The sequence below is a fragment of the Cavia porcellus genome, unplaced genomic scaffold (assembly GCF_034190915.1).
Source record: "Cavia porcellus strain 051 isolate PalLab524CR breed Dunkin Hartley unplaced genomic scaffold, mCavPor4.1 scaffold_11, whole genome shotgun sequence".
Taxonomy (NCBI): Eukaryota; Metazoa; Chordata; class Mammalia; order Rodentia; family Caviidae; genus Cavia; species Cavia porcellus.
This window is the reverse complement of record NW_026947494.1, coordinates 45,186,005-45,205,003: the sequence shown is the minus strand read 5'-3', so window position 1 is coordinate 45,205,003 and position 18,999 is coordinate 45,186,005. Positions and strand designations below refer to the sequence as shown.

Genomic DNA, 18,999 nt, shown 5'->3' with positions numbered 1-18,999 from the left:
ATTCTGGGCACATGGAAACTACCTCACTATTGACATTGTTTGCATGAACAGTTATTTCTTTATAGTGTTGAATAGTATTCCATTGTATGGGTCTATTACAAATTTTTATTTATTCTTCCACTAGTGGGTGTTTGGGTTGCTGCTAGGTTTTGGCTAGTATGAATAAAATTGTTACTACTTGTGAACCAGTGTTGAATGGACATTGTTTCCTTTTTTATTTTGGGTAAATACGCAGGAAAATGGACAGATCTATGATAGCAGATATCATCAGGTTTTTTTTTTTTTATCAGTACCTGTTTGCAGAACATAGAGTTTATGATCATCTTGGGGAAGGTTTATGTGTACATAATATGATTTATTTCTTTTTTTTAGTCCACTTTCCCTTCTATCCTCCCTCTCTTCTTGAGTTCCCCTTTCCCCAATTTCATTCTTCTACCCACTTTTTTTTTTTTTTTTTAAAGTCAGGATCTTCTTATGCAGATCGGGCTGCCCTTGAACTCTATGTAGTCAAGGCTGGCCTCAAACTTAGGGCGATCCTTATGCTTCAGCCTCCCAAGCGCTGGGCCCATTTTTATTCTTATTGTTAATCTTAGTTCACGTTATGGCCTATAATGTTTATATTCATTGAGGTTTTGGGTACCTGTCCATGGCATATCTACTTTCCACTTATTTTCCCTTCCTCTCCTCCTTACCCCTGCCCCTTACTCCCTTTGGCCCCTTCCCATTTGTAAGAAACCCATCTCCCTATCATCTTCTATCCATTCTTATATTAACTGCTTTGTACTTTGACTTACTCAAATGAGAGATATCATACAGTATTTAAGCTATTGTGTCTGGTTTACTTCATTCAGCATATTTATCAGGTGCATCTATTTTCCTACAAATGTCTCAAATTTGCCCCACTTTATAGCCAAGTAGTATTCTATCAGGCATAGATAACATGTTTTTCTTTTCTGATTATTTGTTGATTGGTGTACAGGGTGCTTCCAGGATTTAGCTATTATGAATTATGCTGCTATAAACATTAGCATGCATATATTACTGTAGTATGATGTTTTAAGGTCTTTGGGAAAGGCGCTTAGAAGTGGGATAGTGGGGCCATATGGGCTTTCTAAATTTAGTTCTTTGAGAAATCTCCACATTGATTTTCATAATGGTTGTAATAGTTTAAATTCATACCAACAATGCAGGAGGACTTTTTTTTCTTTTTTTAACCACAGCCGTACTAGCATTTGTAACTTTTAGATTTCTTGATGATTGCCATTCTTTCTGGAATAAAATGGAATCTTAGAGGTTTTTTTTTTTTAATTTGCATTTCTCTAATGGCTAGAGATGTTGAACCCTTTTTCATATATTTGTTGGCCATTTGTGTTTCTTCCTCTGTGAATGTCTGTTTCTTTTACTTGCCCATTTCTTGACTGGGTCTTTTATTTTAGGTGGTCTAATTTTTCTGAACTCTTTATACACTGCATTCTAGATATTAATCCTTTGGCTAAGGATAGCTGGCAAAATCTGGCAAAATGGTTTTCCCATTCTGTTGGCTGTCTCCTCACTCTACTAACTGATTCTTTTACATTCTGTTGTATAAATAAAATCCCCATTCATTCTAGTTGTTTTTCCTTAGTCAATTAGGTGAAATTCACAAAGTAAGCTAGCAGCTCCTTTACTGGACCCTTGATTTCCTCCTTTCATTTGGATAATATTTGTTTCCTGAAGTTTCCTCAAATCAAAAACTATAGTCATTGAGTTCTTACATGTTCAAAAATGTTTACTCATTTTTAGACTTTTATGGTTGGATTATAAAATCCGTGGGTCACATTTTTTCCCTTGAGAACACTGTTGGCTTTCCTGTTTCCAGTACTGATTGTCCCCACCTATATTCTGTAAGTGTCTTCAAATATTTTTCCCTAGGGACAGGCTATGTCTTTGAATTTTTAGATTAAATATTTCCCTCATTTTTTTTACTAAAAAAACATAGATTTTTATACCTAAAGAATAAATCTTATTATCCAAAACATTTCACTCCAGGCAGCAGCTAATTTTTTTTTCAGAAAAGCCTGATTGGAGCTGGTTCCTAGGGACTGATAGGCCTTTGTTGCAAATACTATCTTGCCTGGTGTTACTCTCATGGGGTAGCAAGAATAAACTTTGATTTGCACCTTGAAATATCCTATAGTTCTGTTACATAGATTATCTTTTTTGTTGTTCTATTACATAGTTTATCTTTTTAAGACATGCTCATTTTTTTCAGATTTTCTTAATATCTTTCATAGTTAACGTCTTGTTGCTAAACTCTTAGTTATTCTATTACTGTTTGGTCACTTTAATTTTATCTTCCTCTTTTTCCACCATTACCTTCATGCCCTTTGATACTTTTTGCTACATCTCATGTGAATTGATTTTTGCAATGCTGTTCTTTTATTATATTTCTAAATTCTACCAGTTCTTGTTTCTTCTACTCCTGCCTTTTTATTTTCCCCCCATGCTTGTATCCTTACTTTGTGTTCATGGCTTACAGGGGCAACCTGAATGTTTTTTCCCTTACTAAAGAGAACCTCCTGTGCCAACTTTGTTCTCTCTCGGTTTCCAGGCATCTCCACAGTAGATGTTGGATTCAAGTTTTCTTTGGCTGGAAAGCAGACCAGGAGGCTCTGGGAGTTGGACAAATTTTTGTTTATCTCCTGATTCTAAAGTTTGGCTGCTCTGGGAAGGTTTTTCTTTCTAGCCTTAGCTGCCTTATTTATAAAGAAGATATAATGTAAATTCACAGTGTCCTGAGGGCTGGATGAATTAAACAATATAAAAGGCTTAGTTCATAGTCTGTCTTATAGCAGATGCTTAGGAAATATTTGTTCCCTTTCCACTATTTTTACTTAAACTGATAGGTAAAGTAATTTTATCTTAAGAAGAAAGTGCTTTGTCTTAAAATACTTTATTTAACCATTACTCAAAAACACATATCACAATAGATGATATCTCAAAATATTTTATTGAAAGCTAATTATATTCTAAGAATTTTAGTATGCTTATCACATTACTGCATTTGATTGTTCAGCAGGTCTTTGTGGTCTGTCGTATCATCATATTCATTTTACAGATGAGGAGTCTGAGCCTGGAGTAACTTCTTGCTCAGAGTAGTAAGTGGAGATCTACAACTTGGTCTAAACTTCAATTCCAGTGGTCATGTATTAATCACAATAAAATATCCTTTTGCAATGCAACCATTCCCTGTGATAGCATCTACAGGGAAAGCAAAAAATGTTCGAGGTTTCTTACCTGGCATTGGGAGGCTCACAGGCTAACTCCAACATACACAGTGTATAAACAACTTCATAAACCTGTGATCATTTTTGTATTCCTATGCTTCATACTCAAAGGAAGGACCCTCTTTCTCAGTTAATTGCAGTAAGATTTGAGGTAGTAGTTAGAGAATGCTTTCTTCCTTAGGGAGTAAAACTGTCAACTAGAATTTCCCATTTTTGGTCCCGTTTTTAGATGGTGTAGCAGAAGTGACTGAATTTGTAATCACTTCGAGTATTGGATTTTCTTAAAATGTAAATATCTAAATTCTGAGTCTGTGTGTTGTGTAAACAAATCATTTGTTTTTACTGCCTTTCTTTGAGAGGTGGTGAGTAGAGGGGAAAATCAAGCAGAGAACAAGGACTTAAAAGAAATTGTCTGTTGTATATAATTTATCAAAGTGTCATTTATCAAAATATTTTTTTCATTTAAAAACGGGGTAAGTATTGTCTAAAATTCCTATAAATTTCCAGAGATTTAAAATTGTGCTAGAAAGAAACTACAGAAAAGCAACACACTATTTTAATTCTTTGTTTAACATAGGCAGACTCTAACTTGTTCTAAAAATGAGTTTGTACTTTGACAGTTGTTTGATGCATGTAACACACACAAACAGAGCCAAACTGAAAAGTTCAGAACTTAAAGAACTGTATCATTTAGATTTCTCCAGACTAAACAAAAGTTACAAGTATAGCCAGATAAAAAGAATTTTGTAACCCTCCCTTGTCCCACATGACACCTTCCTATCACAAGACCAAATTTGAAGTAAATACAGCACAAGAATGTTGGATCAAGAACTCTGCAATATTTCTATTCATGTTACACCTCTTGGCTTTGGGCAGAGTGCAGGAATTTAACCATGCCATGGCATAGGTTTGTTGGAATTCAGGCAGTGAGTGTTTCCTCTAGATTACGATAGATTCTTTCCATGAAAAATATTTTTCTGGGCAAATAGTTCCATAATTTATTAGCTTCAAGGACCTACAAAACCAAATAGTGATGAACTTTAGTTGGGAGAAGAAAAATGGAATTTCTAGAAGATGCAAACCATAGCCAGTTGGGGAAATATCACTTGGCATCATGGTTGGGAACCTGCTATGAGGCAGTATCAGTATGCTGTGCACCAAACCCTCTCCAGCCTTTCCTTGCCAGTCAGTTGTAATTATCACCCACAAGCCAGCACACCACTGGGAACGCATATTATAAACACATAATTGTCTGGAGCTACTAAATCTTTTCTACTTTTCAGTACTGAGTTAACAGAGTTACTAATATCGTTTTACTGCTTTCTCTTCAAATCACACAAAACCAAATGAAGAGATCTTCATTTCAGAAGTTGGATTGTACGAAAGTCACTGTTTCTTGTTTACTCTGTTGTTTTCTTGTAGGGTTTCTGTTCCCATTCTGGAGGCTGGTTTCCTGAAGTTGGCCTTAAATTCCCCAACAGTAAATTCTGTAGGACATGCTTTCAAAGGTTCCACACTCAGACTTTTCAATAATGCCTCCTCTGATTTGAAACTCAAGTGATTACCAAAGTTCTGGGTTTAAAAAAAGCAGGCTATCCAGGGAATCTTTGTAGATATACCATTTCTTAAGCTGGTCGTCTCTTGCTCACCTTACTCATTCCCATATTATTTCTTCTATTTTCTGTTTCTTCTCTTCTGTCCTTTGCATCTTATTCTATTCTGTTTCTTCTCTAGGTAACAACTAAGTACCTATGGATGCCTTGGAAGATCTAAAGAAAAATAAGACAAAGTTTCTGTCACTGAGCCACTTGATATAAATGTAGGTATCATTATATATTTGTTTGTTCTTTGTCTCTAAAACTTGTCAGTCACTATGTCCTGTCAGACACAAGTGTCCCTCAGGTCTCCATCTTGGTCTTTGGCTTTTCTTACCTTCCCTGTTCTGTCTTGGAGCGATGGTTCACCCATGACTCCCATCTTCACTGTAGTCTAGTGTCTCCTAGGTCTCCCTGTTGACTCTTCCCTGTCTGTAATCCAAAGCAGAATCTAGTTCAGTGACTGAAACAGGGGAGAAGCAACAGTGTGACCAAAGGAGTATGGGGCATTGTCACGGTTTTGGTGTAAAAGTTCCCCCAAATTCTCCTGTGTTCAGAGTTAAAACTTTTGGAAGGTGGTTGAATCATGAGAGCTCTAATTTTAAGAATGGATTAATCCATTGATGGATTCATAATTTGATGGCATTATTAGGAGATGATAGAAAGAAGGTGGGATTTAATTGAAGAGAGTAGATTATGGGATCTTACCAATGGGGATTATATTTGGTCCCTGGCCCCTTTCTCTCTAGCAATTCTCTTTCTGCTTTCTGGTTGCCATGAGGTTAACAGCTTAGCTTTGTCACACATGATGTTTCTGCCTTGTTATACGCTTAAAAACAATGGAGTGAGATGACTATGGACTGAAACCATGAGGCAACATAGATATTTATTCCTTTAAGGTGATTCTCTCAGGTACAGTATTTTATTTCAGCAATGGAGAGTTGACTAAAATGGTGGCCCAGAAGTAATGCCTTCGAATTGGTTTCGTACAGATTTTTAGTAATATAGCTAGAGGAATCAAATGCCATGTACCCTTGCTGGCTCACTATGATTAGTGTCCAAACTGAAGTCTAGACATCAAAATTGACAGTTAAGCTGGATTGTCAACTCGATTGGCTCGAAAACTGGCCAGGGGATTAGTAAAGCACCTTTCTGGTTGTGTATAAGTGAGTCATAGAGGCATGAACTTGAATACTATATTTGGATCCTTCCTTGCTCCTTCTCTGATGCAGTTCCTCTGCTTCCTAACCGCCATAAACTAAGCACCTTTGCTCTGCCACACCTTCCATCATAATGTTCCTGTATCAGAGTCAATCAACCATGGACTAAATCCTTTAAAATTATGAACATTAAATAGACCTTTCCTCCTTTCAGATGCATTTGTCAGATATTTGGTACCAGTGGTGAAAAGTTGACAATAGAAGGACACTGTAAGGTACCTGTTAAAGGATCCATAGGCAAAAACTGGGGTTCTTGGGCTGAGTGATGAACTTTTCTCTCTGAAGCACAGGTGCTAGCAGCGTTGCTTGACTTTGGTCATGATTATAGCTACCGGGTGAATGGTTATGATGGCTGCCATTCTCTAGTGCAAAGGGAAAAGCTGATGAATTGCAACTCTTGTTCTGTTTCACTCATACCAACTTGCTTTAAAAAAACAAAGAACCCTTGGCTTGCTCAGTTCTGTTGAACATAGATAATACTTCTCAGATGATATGTTATAAAGCTCTAGTTCCAAAGACACAGATTCAAGAATGCTATCTGAGGCCCCATTGCAGAAAAAAAGCTGCAACTTGATTCTTCTCAGGATTTAATTTCTAGAAAACCTATATAAAGACTTACTTAATGCCCTTTCCATTTTTTCTGAAAGTACTAATTCAACTAGCTTAATCATTTTAACTTCATCCTTATCACTCTAATACTTCTGTGTTTTGTGAAGTTTTTAATTAGACCACAGTAATTTATTAACAAGAAAAATTGAGTTATTTTTTTAAAATGTTAAAATCTTCATTAAAATAGTAAGATATGATATACAGTATAAATGTGCATTTACATTCAAGTGTCAGGGGAATTATAATAATATAATATTTCCTTTTCTGTTTGTTAACAGAAATGTTCTTATCAAAGATAGCTATCATTTCTTTCAAAGAGCTGCTTGGGAGGCTTGTCATTTCTTTCTATCATGCTACCATTATTTACATACATTTTAAAAATTACACTTTGTGAATTGTTAAAAGTAATCTCAGGTATGAAGAATCATCATTTTTAAGGGTGGTTTTGATTGTAAACTTTCTTAATGAAAGTAGTAATTATAAAATAATTAGTTCCATTTTACCTGTCAGTATGTTTCATTTAATAAATTAACTCTAGCAATTTCAAAAAAAGGAAGGTTTTAGGGGAATAAATATTATTATAAGTATTATTTTAAAGGAAATGATATTAATTTAGAATTGATGTGTATTTAATATTTCTGTAATCTTTTGTGAACTCTTGAGTATTGTATATACATTCTTTTAATGATTTATATATTGCATGTGTTTGTGTGCATATGAATGTGTGTCTGCTTATTTTGGGTATATTTCTCATTTCTGCTTCCCTGATTTCCCCACATAAATTCTTATCCCAGTGGTTTTTTTTAGAAGGAAAACTTATTTCTTGATTTTTACAAACTCATATCTGGAAAGAGTTTGCCTTGAGTCTCAGATGACCTTTGGGTGGTATTGGAATGCGTTAAGATGTTGGGACACATAGAGATGGAATGATTTTTGTTTATTTTTGTTCAGTATGAAAACAGGTACTTTGGGGGTCCAGGGACAGAAAAATTCTGTGATTTGAATGTGTTCCCCAAAGGTTCATGCATGGAAACTTGGTTCTTAGCATGGCTATGTTAAGAAGTGGGTGTGACTTTAAAAAGTGAACCTTGGTGGAATATAGTGAGGTCATTTAAGGCAGTGACCTTGGAAAGTCTTTTGGGTCCTTCATTAGTTCCTGTGAAAGAGGGTTGTTGTAAAACAGCAAAACAACCCTCTGTTCACTCTATGCCTTCTTGTATCACCATGTGATATCTTCTTATACTTGCTGTAACCTTGATACCACCCACCTTGGTATGATATAGTAGAAAAGAACATTGTCAGAAGCAAATGTAAGTGTTATGCTCTTGATCTTTCAAAACTAAGCTAAATGAACCTCTTTTCTATATACCTTACTAGCTTCAGAAATTTTAACAATACTAATGGCAAACAGACTAATACACACGGGACCAACTAAATTTCTTCTGAAGCCAAGTAACAGAAAATCTCTCTGGTGTTCTGAGGAGTGAAGAAAATTGTGATACTCACAGCTTACAGTGAAATAAAGCCTCAGGATGGTTAAGAACCACCAAAAGTAAGAGGCTAGAGTGGCTTTGATGGACCCCAAATATGGGTCTATATTCTTTTGCTCTCAGAGAAGGGTAACTCTGAGAGCCTGGAAGATGTCCAACTCTTAAAAGTTGAAAAAGGCACATATTCAAAGTAGAACGTATTGGGTTACATTTGAGGAAAAATCAGAATATCTATTGTTTTTGCCATATAAGTACCAGAGAAGATTTCTTTTAGCATCCCTTCCTTCCCTTATGGTAGTATTTCCCTGTGAACTCATTTCCATGTCAAATGAATCATAATTCAAAGTAATAACTCACTGGCTTCAAATGGACCCTTTGCCATTTGTCTAGGCTTATAAAAGTTTACAAATCTCTCTCTCTCTCTCTCTCTCTCTCTCTCTCTCTCTCTCTCTCATCTATCTACACTTTAAACTTATAGTGGCTTTGCAGAATCAGGTCAGGTGTGGAAGAGGGCTATCTCATGCTGCAGATCCAAAGGTTCCAGTCAAAAGTCAAATACCCAAATAAATATATGAAGAAATGTTCACCATCACTGGTCATTCAAGAAAAGCAAATTAAAACAGCATTGAGATTTCATCTCACTCCAGAAAGAATGGCTGCCATCAAGAAAACAACTGGTAACAAATGTTGGCGAGGCTTTGGGGCAAAAGGAACATTTACTGTTAGTGGGAGTGCAGACTGATGCAACCACTGTGGAAAGCAGTATGGAGATTCCTCAAAAACTAGGATTGGAAGTTCCATTCAACCTAGCTATTCCCCTCCTGGGTATTTTCCCAGAAAAATTGAAAAGGTCATGTCACAGTGATATATGTGCACCCATGTTAATAGCAGCACAATTTGTGATAGCCAAATCTTGGAAACAACCAAAATGTCCATCAACCACAGAGTGGATGAAAAAATTGTGGTATTTTTATACAATGGAATATTATTCAGTTATAAAAAGGATGATCTTAAGGCCTTTATTGGTAAATGGAGGCAACTTGAGAATATCCTCATTAATGAAATAAATAAGACTCACATTAGTAAATATCAAATTGTTTCTCTAGTGTAAAAAATAATAATAACCAGCAGAATAATGGTATCTAAAAAGTATAATAGATATGAAAATATAATAGATGTAAAAGTATAATAAATATCGTGAAAGTGAAAGGGAAGGAAAGTGCTCTAAAGGATATAACCACATATATAGTGTGTAAGATTAATGTTCATATTACGAAATTTCTGTTAGATCATTGAACAGAAGAGTTTGCACTGCCAGTGTTTGAGCATCTAGCCACTTTTTATGCTTAGATTTTGTAACTTTAACAACTATCGTTAAGATGACAATATGTAATGTATCAACTAGTGATTTTATGATGTTAATCTTTTTAAAAATTCTGTATTCTACTTTTTTCTTGTTTTTTTTTTCTGTTTTGCTTTGTTCTTTTCTTTCTTTCTTTAAATAATTTTTTTTAAAAGTCAAATGCCCAGAACTCAGAGTCCCAGTGAGTCTGTATTAGGAGGCCAAATGGAAGGCAGCACATGGGCACCCAAAATGATGGCAAAGACTGGAGCTCCTCTGAAGAAACAGAAGTGAGTCTTCCTTCTTCATTATCGTTTTTAATCCATTGAGGCTGCAAGCCTATTGGTTGGTGGCACTTATACCCAGGATGTGTCTTTCCTTTTTTATAAACTCATTCAGTCATATTCAGAATCATACTAAGCCCATCAGTTGCACGTTTCTTCTCAAGTTGACTATCAACAGTTAACTATCACAATATAGTTCTTTAAAGTTAGTATTTTCCTGGAAAAGCTTGGATAATGATATGATAGTGTAGAATAAGTCCCCAACTCATGAACCTTTGAGTTGTGAGATGTTCCATGGGTATACTGTTTACGGTATACTTGGAGGAACACAAACAAATTCAACTTACAAACATTATTCCAGAATGGAACTCATTCAAGTGGGGCCTGACTATAGTTTGAAAATGGCTCTTCATAATCCCTACTTCTTTGTATTCAGTTTCTTGTGTAACGCTTCCTGTTGTGTGTGGGCTGAGACTAGGGGTTTACTAATAAGGAATAGAATTGGGCAAAGTAACGTGATGTCATTTCTGGGATTGTGTTAAACAAGCCCACAGTCTCCATCTCTTGCACTCCTCTCCTGGTGGCACTCCCAGGTGTTCATTCTGATGACGCAAGCTGCCATGAGGTGGACCTCCATACAGAAAGACCTAGCTGGCTCAAGACCTAAGGTTACCTTTCTGATGGACTAAGACCCTCAGTCCAGCAGCTCACAAACAGACTCTTGTTAGTAACCATTTGAAAGAGTTTAGTTTACCCACAAAATGACTGCAGTCATTGCTGACAACTTGATTGCAACCTTGTGAGAGATCCAGAGCCAGCGCACCCAGCTAAACCACCACCAGATTCCTGACCTGCAGAAACTAGAATAATTACACAACAGATAATTAAGACAAATGGTAAAAATAATGACTAGCACTTGAGTGTCAGGCATTGTGCTAGATGCTTCACTTGTGATTTATTTTTTGACCTTAACAATAACCCTATGAAGAGTATAACATCCTCATTTTATACAAGATAAAAAAAAAGCTTAAGGGTTATTTACCACAGTCATAGAACCACTAAGTAAAACCAAACTTTAAATCTATGCTGTCCTGTTCTAGACCTGAATGTTCAAATGGTATGCTTTGTTTTCTCTTCAATTAATCTCTCTAGTCTTGAATAAATTTTTCACTGTGTTGAATGATTTTCTTAAATGGACTTACATTCTTGTTTTAAATAAAATAACACCAGGTCTGGACCCTTGATCAGCAAGAAAGAAGCAGGCAAAAACCAGAAAAGAAACTAGCAGCCTTGTGTGCAAAGGATATTCACTGCAATCAAGTTCTTTGATTAAAGTTCAGAATTGTCCTAGTGGAAATTATAGATTCCTAGCAAAGGACTTGGAATTGGGTAGATGGTCTGTTAAGTTTTTATTTCAGCTTTGATGCCAGCATATCAGCTCATGGCAAATTAAGCTTGCTTAAAGAGAATGTTATGTTGGAATATTCTAGAATATGTTTAAGTTGGAATCTGCCAAGAAAAAGATAGGTCACACTTAAAAAGATTGTGATATAAAACAATTATTATAAAATAGTCATTGCTTCTTCTAGAGATAACCATTTTGGAAACATCTTTTAACGTATAGTTATCATATGCTTACTATGATGAAAATATTAACAAAACAATTGAGAAAATTATAATGGAACACTATTACTAATCCCATATACCAACAATAACCAAAATGATGCTTATTGTCATTGTTTCATTACAGACATTTCTTCATGTGTATAATTATGTGTACAAAACTGTTTTTAATAATCCATTGTGTACATATTTATTCATTTATGCAAATACATAAGGTACTTTCACTTTTCTGTAATAAAGAACTCCATGAGAAATAACTTTATAGAAACATCTTGCATGTTTTTCTTATGATTTCTTTAGAATAAATTTCTAGATGTGGAATGGTTGTATCAAAGAGTTTGCATGTTTTAAATTTTTACAAGTGTTTGCCAGATTTCTTTCCAGAAAAGTTGTACTAAAATTAATTCCCACCAACAGTTTATAAGAATGCCCATTTCCTATACCCTTGCCAACAAGGGATATTAGCATTCTTTTCAGTCTTTGCCAATCTGATAAGTAAAATATAGTATCTTGTTTTAGTTTGCTTTCCTTTAATTACTAGGGAGATTAAGCATTCTGTCTTATTCATTGTGTCTCTTATTTGTTATCATTGAATGTTTTCTTTCACTGAATTATGATTTTTGTTGAAAATTACAAATTCATAAATTCAACATGTAAACTTTTCCATATGTTACGTTTTATCCTAGTGTATAGCCTTTCAACTGTGATTTAAAATTTATTTGCTTGGTGCTAACTCTCCTGAGACTCAGAATTTTTGTGTCATCAAATGTATCTGTCGATGTCACTCCCGGCCGGCAGGAAGGACACACAACAAAGTCTGGCAGTGGACAACCTTTTCTTTTATTTTCCTTCTCTGTACAGCCTGCCCCGGGAATCCTCCCGGCCGAAGCCTCTGTTGGTCCGCTCCCCGCGGCTCCTTGCGTGCTTCTCCCTACAGTCTGTCCCGAAGCCTCTACCGGTCCGCTCTCCGCGGCTCCTTGCGTGCTTCTTCTGCTTCTTTTGCTTCTTCTTCTTTTCTTGGCGGGAGAGGCACTCACTTTTATAGGGTTCAGTTGTTGCTAGGCAGACTATCTTACAGGGCGGGTTGTGAAGCAGGAGATCTTACAGGGCGGGTTGTTTACCAAGCAGGAAGCAGGAGATCTTACAGGGCGGGTTGTTTACCAAGCAGGAGATAAGCGCCATCTTAGCACACTCGATGGGAGGGGTAATCTAGCTCAGGCTTTGCTCTTTCCTACAGGCCTCACGTCCGCCAAGTAAGGCGACCGGGCTCGGGGCTGCGGCTCCCAACATGTATCCTTATATTTATAGTTTCTGTCCTCATTATGCCTAAAAAGTCCTTGCTTCTGGCCAAATGATTTTACCACTTCGAGGTGGGCATAAAGGACCAACGTTTTGAGGTGTGTTTGGGTCTCAAAACGTAAAAGCTAATGAATTATAAAAACTACTCGTTATTTTTATAGGTTTCATACTCCTTCCCAGGATTTTTTCATTTGTCACAACTATGATAAACTGACATTAAACACCTCAACAATTTTCACATATGTTGATTAGAATACACATACTTGTATAAAGCTTAATGTTTCTACACTGAACTTGGTTATATTCTTTAGTAATGACAAAGTAAACAAGTTGTAAACACATTGCTTTTCTCATTGTAACTCTACTTGAAATATATTTTAAAGTTACTTATATTTAAAAATGCTTTATACTGACACAGTGACTTTACATACATTATTTCATTTAATTATCACAGTAATACACAAGTTTACTATCACTGTATTCCACTTAGAGGTGAGAATACTGAATTTGAGATGGTTCAGTGACTTGTAGGGTGACACATAGTCAAAAGATGGTATAACCCAGACTCAAAATCCACCTCTTCTTCCAGTTATCAAAATAATAATTATGATGTTTCTGGCTAATAAATGGAATCAATGGAAAGATCAGAAATCATTTGTTCTTGTGATCTCATCAGCTTTGATTGGAAGCACAAACTATCACTTGTCAGACTGACTTTGCTTTCTTTTTGAGCAAAGGCTGCAGCGGTTCCTCATTCTTCGGTGGAAGCACATGATTTAATGAACTGTTAACTCATGTGTAGCTGTGTGCCTCACCTTTCTCTGAGCCTTGATCATTGACAGAGCAGCCCTCCCTGCCATCATTGTTCAAGTTGAACAGAAACTCTGCTTTTTTCTCCAATTCCCTCTCATCAGTGATAGAAATGGCACAGGAATTCAGATGCACATTGGCTTCCTGGGCCAGCTCCCTCTTAGCTCCTATGGAGTTGAAGCATCTCAGACTATGCCTGAGTGTATAACCCAGTTTCCTCCACTCCTTGAGAATTCCTTTCGCATGCTAGTCTGTTTCTGCCTGTTAAAGGGTCACTTGAACGCATGTTCGTTTTGCAGTCATCTACTTCTTCTATAGCAGGGCTGTAGTACCTCTCCCATCCCCAAAACTAAGAAAAATGTCTCTTGAAATTGTAACATTTCTCCTCTAGTATGGATTGTTTATTTCTATTCACGGTCATCTCTCTCTACTTTAATGCAGTATGATACATATAAACAGAAATACAGTATAGTGTCGTATATCCTTCCCAGAGGAGGAGCCTTGAAGAATGAGTGGGTATTTAGTCAGGCATACAAGGCAGAGATTGTCGCTATAGGCAAATGACACATTTCTGGCATAAGAAGTAGTACATTTGAAGAGGATGCATAATTCACCATGACAGGTGCCTCAGCTGCACGCAGGGAGAGGCAGGTGATAGAAGAGGGAGGAGGTTCAGGCTACTGACGGTGCCTGAGAAGGAGGAGCCTGCAGCCAGTCGAGGTGCTCATCATTTCTCCTAGCAAGAGCAACTGAGTCATTCTAAAGAGAGAGTGCAGAGAAGATAGTATGGTGCCAAAGAATCCTCCTGAGTTTGCAGTCAGAGGTGAACTTTGTTACACTGGAATACGTGTGATCTCCAGGACTTCTCCTACTCCTCTCTAGCAGTATGTTCTTTGATTAGAAGTTTGGTTTTCAGTCTCGTTCTATGATGGAGTGAGGACAAGAGCCACAGAGTTTTGCAATAAAGATCTCATGCTGACCATATTCAAATATACTCCAAATAAAATTCAACGTCTGTATCCAAGATCTGCAGAGTCAGGCACCTGTCTACCTTGGTGATCTTATCTTTTATTATTCATTCCCCACCCTGACTTCTGTCTCATAAGGACACTTGTATTCTTGTTCCTCCTGCATGAAAAGCATCCAAGCCTTTGGGCTCACACTCTCCGCTAGCTGGACCATTCTTCTGCCGTGTTGACATGGTCTTGTCATATCATTAGGTCTGGGCTCTAATGCCATCTCCATAACGTGACTGTCTCTGACTATCCTGTCTAACACTAGGGATTCTCTGTCTTTATAGTTTGCCTTATTTTTCTGCATTCTGCTTATCACTGTCCAACAATTATACATTTACTTATGTATGTGGGTTTTTTCTTTCTCCTTTATTAGAATGTAAGCTCCACAACGGGAGTGATTTTAACTGTCTTATATGCTGCTCTATCACCAGCACTTCAAACTATGCCTGACACCCAAAACGTGCTCAATAAGTATTTTCTGAGGGAAGGATAAATAAAAGAATGAATGAACAGAAGTATCTAGCCTTTAGTCCCTTGAAGAAAAAGGCAGGGTGAAGGGCAAAGGGAAAACCACGTGACAGTGAGAGAAAACCAAGCAGACACACATTTGCAGCTGGCTCCTTCAGCCACAGAGACAACAATCATTGTCTGACTTAGCAGTCCTCCCAATCAGCAGCACGAGGACTCAAAGACACCAGGCTTTCCATAGATCTTTGCTTCCTACCAAGTAGCCGTGGGTATACTTCACGTAGTCTACAGGCTAAGCATTGAGTTTTGTACAATTGTTGGGTAAGGCCTAAGACCTGAATGGGAAGATTGCCAGGCCTCACTGAACTCAAACTGAGGTCACAGAGAGAAAAGACTTGGAGCCATGGATTAGATGTCCAGACCTTTCCGCTTGGAAGCCAAGTTCTTTTCTTGCTCAGATTTTTCATCGAGTCAGAACTTTCTGAGCTATGCAGAATTCTTTACTTAAGCCTGGCTGCTCCTCAGTGAAGTTGCAAAGCTCCCAGGAGCCTGTCTGTTGTTCATTTTCAGGAAAAACCCAGGGCACTGTTGCAGTTCATTACACACTTGCTGCCCTCTCCGGATGTGGATTTCCCTGCAAGCACTTTGCACAACCCCCACCAGATCTCTAAGGTTAGAAGTCCTGTTTATTGCTCACTCCAGTCACTGTTTACAATAGGCCAGGCTGCTTGTGCTCCATTAGGGTGGGTGAGACTGACTGAAGAGTGGTATGGAGTTGGTAACAAGAGAAATGTACTCTCTCTCTTCCCCTGAGATGTAATTTCAGTTGTTCCCACAGTATGTTTTCATTGTACAGTAGATACAAGAGCTCTAGCTAGTGTGAGAACCGAGTTTGGATAAGAAAACACAGTAATGGCACGATTCCTGCAGGGCTGGCATTGCTATTTTCTCAGCATCAAAATAAACCTCAACAACACCGAAACAGCTGACCTTATGCTGTGTTCATAGGTTTGCACAATTCCCAAGGGTCATATTAGCATGTAGATAATGTTAAGCAAATATATGTAAATGCTATGCCATGTTTGTCTCTTGCTTTACAGATTTGATATCAATTTATTCTGTTTCACATGTAAAACAGTGTATCACATTTGTTTCATTGTCTACAATAAATGACTACAATGTAACTTTGTCTTTTTTTTTTTTTTTTTTGTCTTTTTGAGACAGGGTCTTGCTATGCAATTGCTACCCTTGGGCTTACTTTGTAGCCCAAAGGTCTCGAACTTGCAACAATCCTCCTGCCTCAGCTTTCCAAGTGCTGAGTTACAGGCATGAGCCACCACACCCAGTTTAGCATGTAAGTTTCAAGAGTGGAGATCAAATCAACTCTGGAAAAAGCAAAATATGGGTGCATTTAAGTCTTGATTTCTTTCCATATTCTCCCTGAGCCACTAAAAAGTTCCTGAAGCCTCCCCAGATTTGCTTAGGCATGTCTGGGTCATGGTGACAGAAGCAGCTCAATTCTCAGTAGCACATGGAAGCTGATTTTTACTGCCATTAGTTCTTTGTGGTTGGATATCCCAGAATATGTTTGGAAATACCTCTGGGTTCTCTGCTGTCTTGCATTATCTCCCTCTGGAAAAAGTATGTGTGAGAACTGCTCAGTTGCTTGTTGGTAGAGAGCAACCATTCCTCATTAGTTAGGGTAGAGATCCCTGGTGACATTTTTCTTTTTTTTTCTCAACCATGCAATATCTCCACATTTCTCATCTCATGTTGTAATCACTCTAGTTACATTCAGCATGTAGACTTTTCTTAAATTGTTGCTTTTAAAGACAGTATTTAGAAATTGTTTATAAAGTTATTTTTAGTGGAAGCCATGCAATGAGTTCTAATTGTCATTTTTCCAAAATTCCAGGAGACTCCAAGGAGAGCTTGCTAAAATTCTAAGGACCAGCTCTAGGCCAGCTCTTGTCTGGGATGCCAGCATTACCATCAGCTCTACTGCCAAGCCTGTGTGGTGACCAGCAGAAAGACCATTGAGTAAGCCTCCTCCATGCTCTAAGACACTTATTGGCTGATGAGCTAGATCAAAGATTAAGAACAGCATGAGGCAAGAACTCTGTTTTGATGAACATTAAATATCCAGTGCCTTAATATACTGCTTATCATATAGATGCTCAATAAATATGTTCTACCTGAATGAATAGCTCTCTTGTCTATGAATTACACATTTTTACTTGTAGATTTGAAACTACCAAGTACATGGTTGTTGCTCTTGTTATATTGTCTGTTTTTTCCTTTGGTCATAAGAATGAGATCTAATAGTGTATTCAGGAATACACAACATAGTGATTAAGTACAAGCCTTTCTTATGTATAGCTTTCCTTCATTGGGTCGTGGTGAGTAGTGACTGAATAGGGACATGGTATGGTCTTGAATTTATCACTACTTGGTATGTATGTTACTATTTATTAAAATGTTTATTTTCCCTTTTACAAAGTAAAATTCCAGACCTCATCATATGTGTTCAGACCTTGGCTCATTCTTTCTAGCTGTATGGCCTGAAAACAAGTTATTTAACATTTCCTTCCTTTCTTCATCTGTAAATCAGGACCAATAATACACCTATGTCATGATGTTGTTGTGATTAAATGAGTTAATCCAGCATAGGTACTAAAAACTGTCTGTTTCTGGCTATTGCTTTGCAAAATGTGAAACCTGCAAATCTGAGTCATTCAAAGATTTGAAAACTATCACTGGGGCTTGTTAGAGTACTCCTTAGGCAGGATCACCCTTAATTTCTGAAGACCAAGTTTTTTTTCTCTTTTTACATTTTTGTTTTTAGTTGCCTTCTGAATGACATAGACCCTAGGGACAAATAAACTCTTACCATTCACTTTAACAACATCTATTTTCCACATTTTTTTACCTGGAAAGTCCCTGAATGACTAAGTACTAGAACTAAAATGTCTTAGAAAAGATTCTGTCTGTACAGTAAATACTGACCATAGGTGGCCCTGGATATTTAAGCATAAATTGATTAAAAACAATTAAAGCAGGCATAGTAGCACAAACCTGTAATCCCAGCACTCTGGCAGCAGACAAAGGCAGGAATATTGTCTCGATTTTGAGGCCAGCCTGGGCTGCATAGTGACTTCAGGCCAGCCTGGACTACATAGCAAGTCTGTGTCTTAAACACACACACACACACACACACACACACACACACACACACACACAAACAAAAAAAAAACTGATCTGAAGTAAAAATATATCTCCTCAGTTGTGTTCACCACAGTTTAAGCTCTCAACAACTACATATGCAGACTTAGGATGTACTCATCACAGCATTAGACAGCACTGCTGGGTCAGTGTTCTCATTGTATATATATTAAAGCTCTCATGTGAAGAAAAGGGAAAATGATAGTGCCATAAATCTAGTCAAGGGAAGAACTAGGTATAATTTAGGTTTCTTGTTTTTTATGTCACAATATTTTCTTTCATGAAGATACCAGTGGACTCACAGGGTCTCCCTTGGGTTTATAGTTTATAGGCATATTACTCACCTCTCCTATTTACTATTTCTGGGGACATCACTTTAATGGCTCCAGATGATTCATGCTCTAATACCATCCTACTAACCAGAACCTGTGCTTCCATTTCTATTTTGCAGACTTTCCTTCTAGGAATTAGGTTCCTCATATACAAAGGGGAGCAAATTGCAGCCAAGGGTCAATGTTTTTCAGGTGTTTGCTACACATTAATCATCTCCTTGGAGAGCTCTACATTCACTTAAGGATGTTACATGCAGAAGGGTTATGAGCTGTGCTCAAGGTAGTGGTGGGGTTAAGATTTGAATTCAGGGAATCTGCTCACAACCTCTACTCTTTTTTTTTTTAATTTAGAGGAAAAAAGCAAAACAGAAAAAAAGGGTAGAAATAATACAGAATTAAAAAATAAGAAATGACTAGTTAAAA

At 37.2% G+C, this 18,999-nt stretch overlaps 1 long non-coding RNA gene across 2 annotated transcripts in view; it reads left to right on the top strand.

Moving 5' to 3' along the window:
• The window catches only part of LOC134477996 (uncharacterized), a 37,949-nt gene extending 20,563 nt beyond the window's left edge, over window positions 1–17,386 (top strand). Inside the window, exons 2-7 of one of the 2 annotated variants that reach the window (XR_010050333.1) lie at window positions 5,001–5,085; window positions 8,659–8,857; window positions 9,699–9,812; window positions 15,593–15,694; window positions 16,247–16,376; window positions 16,938–17,386. This is a non-coding gene — a long non-coding RNA (uncharacterized LOC134477996). The remainder of the gene's footprint in view (window positions 1–5,000; window positions 5,086–8,658; window positions 8,858–9,698; window positions 9,813–15,592; window positions 15,695–16,246; window positions 16,377–16,937) is intronic. The other variant, XR_010050334.1, reaches the window with a different exon arrangement.
• Window positions 17,387–18,999: the final 1,613 nt, after the last annotated feature.